Source organism: Balaenoptera physalus (assembly GCF_965194825.1).
Source record: "Balaenoptera physalus genome assembly, chromosome: 18".
NCBI classification, from domain to species: domain Eukaryota; kingdom Metazoa; phylum Chordata; class Mammalia; order Artiodactyla; family Balaenopteridae; genus Balaenoptera; species Balaenoptera physalus.
Genome location: NC_138899.1, coordinates 35056427 through 35061260, shown reverse-complemented (window position 1 = coordinate 35061260; position 4834 = coordinate 35056427). Strand labels below are relative to the sequence as shown.

The 4834-nt window shown below is 37.5% G+C and overlaps 1 long non-coding RNA gene across 1 annotated transcript in view; it reads right to left on the bottom strand.

Moving 5' to 3' along the window:
• Positions 1-4834, bottom strand: part of LOC309647488 — a 65304-nt gene that overhangs the window by 35916 nt on the left and 24554 nt on the right. The window contains exon 1 of the long non-coding RNA XR_014256078.1: positions 38-4834. This exon is cut by the window's right edge and continues 24554 nt beyond it. This is a non-coding gene — a long non-coding RNA (uncharacterized lncRNA). The remainder of the gene's footprint in view (positions 1-37) is intronic.

The window sequence follows — 4834 nt, the reverse complement described above, 5'->3', positions numbered from 1 at the left end:
CTAAGGGTGAAGTGTGTCTCTTGTAGACAGCATATACACCAGTCTTGTTTTTGTGTCTATTCATCCAGTATATGTCTTGTGGTTGGAGCATTTAATCCATTTACATCTAAGGTAATTATCGATAGGTATGTTCCTATTACCATTTTCTTAATTTTGGGGGCTTTGTTATTGTAGGTCTTTTCCTTCTCTTGTGTTTCCTGCCTAGAGAAGTTCCTTTAACATTTGTTGTAAAGCTGGTTTGGTGGTGCTGAATTCTCTTGGCTTTTGCTTCTCTGTAAAGTTTTTAATTTCTCTGTCAAATCTGAATGAGATCCTTGCTGGGTAGAGTAATCTTGGTTGTAGTTTTTTCCCTTTCATCACTTTGAATATGTCCTGCCAGTCCCTTCTGGCTTGCAGAGTTTCTGCTGAAAGATCAGCTGTTAACCTTATGGGGATTCCCTTGTATGTTATTTGTTGCTTTTCCCTTGCTGGTTTTAATATTTTTCTTTGTATTTAATTTTTGATAGTTCCATTCCTATGTGTCTCAACCTGTTTCTCTTTGGGTTTTTTCCTGTATGGTACTCTCTGAGCTTCCTGGACTTGATTGACTATTTCCTTTCCCATATTAGGGAAGTTTTTGACCATAATCTCTTCACATATTTTCTCAGATTCTTTCTTTTTTTTCTTCTTCTTCCTGGACTCCTATAATTCAAATGCCTGTGTGTTTAATGTTTTCCCAGAAGTCTCAGAGACTCTTCTCATTTCTTTTCATTCTTTTTTCTTTGTTCTGCTGCCTGGAAATTATTTCCACAATTTTATCTTCCAGCTAACTTATCCATTCTTCTGCCTCAGTTATTCTGCTATTGATTCCTTCTTTAGTATTTTTTATTTCAGTAACTGTGTTTTTCATCACTGTTTGTTTGTGCTTCAGTTCTTCTAGATCTTTGTTAAACGTTTCTTATATTTTCTCCATTCTGTTTCTGAGATTTGGGATCACCTTTACTATCATTACACTGAATTCTTTTTCAGGCAGGCTGCCTATTTTGTCTTCATTTATTTGGTCTTGTAGGTTTTTACCTTGCTACTTCGTCTGTAACATATTTTTTGGTCATTTCATTTTTCTTTTTTTTTTTTGATGTGTGGTGCTGTATTCCTGTCTTACTATAACCAGTACTTTTTGGTTATACTTTTAGCTTTAATTCTTATGTGTCCCAATGAACTTTAAAGATTCTAAGCAGAGTAGAGAGCTCTTGAGAGAAAATATATGGAAACAGTATGTGTCATATAATATTAAATTTCACCATCTCCATTTCTGTTGAGGGGAACTGGGATATATAGTTATGCTCATAGATATTAGACCCATGAAACCTTGGTTAAATTTTGGCCCTTCTGATATTCTAGATACATAACCATAAGCAATCTGCTTAATTTTTATAACTTCAGTGTATCATCCATATAAAAGGGGTTGTAATACATTCTCCTCAATTTTTGTGATTACAGTAAGTCCCCTACATATGAATGAGTTCCATTCCTAGAGAGCTTTGGTAAGTCCAATTTGTTTGTAAGTCCAACAAAGTTAGCCTAGGTACCCAACTAACACAATTGGCTATGAAACACTGTACTATAATAGGTTTATAATACTTTTCACACAAATAATACATTAAAAATACACAAAAAATAAAGAAAACATTTTTAATCTTACAGTATAGTACCTTGAAAAGTACAGTAATACAGTACAACAGCTAGCATACAGGGGCTGACGTTGCGTGAACAGGCAAGAAGAGTTACTGACTGGAGGAGGGAGAGGAGGTGGAAGATGGTAGAGCTGAAGGATCATCAGCAATAGGAGATGGAGGGCAAGCTGCAATTTCGCTCACTCCTGACATTGATGGCACAGGTTCTGGTTCCTTGCTAGATTCAATTCTATCTACTCTCTTGAAAAAACTAGCCGGTGCTGTCTGGACAGTAGCACATTCCCACCTTTGAAAGTCTGCACCTTGAAGGTTCATATGTAAGCGACTTACTGTATTGTATGTAAACTGTCTAAATTATAATAAGTACTATATCATTGGTAGTTTTGTAAAAAATAAATCATTTAAATTAATCGTAGACCTTCCTATAACCTTAAGAACTGCTGTTCAGTAATGAATTTTAGTGAAGAAACTGCTTAGTTCCAAGTACTCTGCTGGGCACTGGGAATGCAATAGTTAGGTAAAGAGATCAAGATTTAAGCTAATAGGAATTTGGCTTAGTGGTGGAGTCAAACTTAAAATTACAGCAACAAGGATAACAACAACTCAATTAAATAAACAAACAACTCAAATAAATAAAATTTGAGCTTCTGTTGACTCTGAAAAATCTTTATATGAGTTTCATTTTTAAAGTCATGCTCTTTCTTTTCCTATCACCTGCTTTCTTACAGGTTCTGGCTCTTTGATCTTTATAAGATAATCCATTTTTATGATAGCCACCTCCTCAATATCCCACACAACGTTTTTTCTCCACAAGGCTGGGACACTGGTGTCTTGAGGGTAGAAGGCCCATGTCCCCATTCTCAAGTATCACTTGATATTGAAACTTTTGACATTTGAAAAACGTGGTATTCACCAACTCACTGTCCTTCCTTTTTTGCCTTTTTATCATTTAACATAATTTACTCTTTAATATCCTCCCCCCAACTAAAATGAAAGCTCCACAAGGATTTTCTCTCTCTAATTTATTTATTTTGCTGTTCTATCCCAAGTACTGACACATACCAGGACCATACTAGAGCCTACTAAGTGTTTAATACATATTTTGTAATCAATGCATAAAGACTAGATATGAATGTAAACCAAAACCAAAGATGGTAACAAGACTAAGAAAAATAAAAGAAAAAAAAATTTTATAACTTGCATATATTTTCACTCTTCTCTTTTTATCAATTTCCTTTCCTCTTTATTCCTGTTGACTTTCTTCCTCTGATGTTTACCCCTTCTCTGCTACATATTCAGTAAGAAGTGGATGATGATTGGAAACAAAGAGAATGAGAAAGAAAGAAAGAAAGAAAGAAAGAAAGAAAGAAAGAAAGAAAGAAAGAAAGAAAGAAAGAAAAAAGAAGGAAGGAAAGAAGGAAGGAAGGAATGTAGGAAGAAAGGAAGGAAGGAAGGAAGGAAGGGAGGGCGGGAAGGAATCCCTGGGGAAATTGGAAAAAGTGCAGTGGTTCTAGGGCCCCCATGAAATGACCAGAAGCTGGAGAAGTAAGGAGGCTGAAGCATATGCAGGCCTTCCAGACCCTGTGAGGGAGTTACAGCTTTTCTTAAGGATAATAGAAGCCAGAGAAGGGTTCTTTTTGAAGAACAGCATGATCAGATCTGTGTTTGTATCACTCTAAACTACTGACATTTGTCCAACTTTTGAACTCCCTGTTTTTTCGCTGTACTCACAGCAATTCCATTTTATTGTAAACAAAAATGCAAACAGCAACCTTCACATCATAACTCTGGGTTTAGACACCAGCTCGTTCCCTTAGACAAGGTTTCCTTATTAGCCTTCTCTAGTGCAGGCTTTTCCTTCCCTCGGTATCACTGTAGGGAGCAGGGATGATATTCTCCAACCTCCCCACTGCTGTTTCTCCTCTTCCCTCTGCTAAAAACCCTCTTCTCTTTTCCTGTGAGCATCCTGCAGCCTTCCACAGTGTTCTTCCCTTTATCTTCATGCTGTTGTCTATTAATTTCAGAGCAACATTCTTGATATCTTCCTTGCCAACTAAAAATTGGCACTTGCCACCTACCTCTACAAGGATTAAATCATGAGCCGCTGAAGCTGCTAACTTTCGACACCTCCTGAAAGGACTTCAGGGTGGAGATCAGGAATGAGGAACTCTGTGCTCTGGGAAAAACTGGCAGAACAGGCCTTTAGATAGCTATCTATTTTCAAGAGAAAATTTTATGAGTCCAATTCTTGCATCTCTTCATATCTAGAAAAGCACTAAAATCATTAACGGTGACATCTGCTCCTCATGACTAGCAGCAAGCCTCTGCCAAAATGTGTGCTTGACTGCACGTCCCCCCTTCACTAAAGTCATGTATAACATTGACCTTCCCCCCACCTCTCTGGAGCAGTTTCTCAGAGCTATCTGAAATGCTGTCTCCCGGGCTATAGTCCTCATTTTGCCCCAAATAAAACTTAACTCACAACTCTCATGTTGTACTTTTTTTTTTCCAGTTGGTATCCTTATTAATTGAGGATATGATACATATTTCATAGTAAATCATCAAATCTTATTACCAATCTGGAGGGGTCCAATGTTTATGTGAACAGCTTCTCCAACCTCATAATCAAAGTGATCTTTATCAAATGTAAATCAGAACATATTACGCTACTCCTTAGAATCTTTCACAGTCTTATTTTTCCCCTCCTACATTAAAAACTGTATACTCTGTAATCTGTAACAGTCATTCTCAACTGGGTAATTTTGCCCCCAGGGAATATTTAGCAAGACCTGGAGACATTTTTGACTGTCACAACTGGAAGAGTGCCACTATCTAGCCAATGGGTAGAGCCCAGGGATGCTGCTAAACATCCTAAAATACACATGGCCATAACTCACAACAAATCATTATCTGGTCCAACATGACTATAGTGGTAAGGTTGAGATCCTCAGGCCTAAAAAGTCTGCAGTGATTTGGAGCCTTCCTATCAATCAGAGTCTTTACTGTTCTGCTCACTCACTCAGTCCACTTGAGCCACACCAGCCTCCTTTCTGGTTCTTTATATTGTTATGCTTTTTCCTACCTGCTGGGCTTTGGTCATTATTGCTGCCTAGAACAGTTTCTCCTGTCCCATTTCAGATGGAGAGAAGTGCACTGTGGTG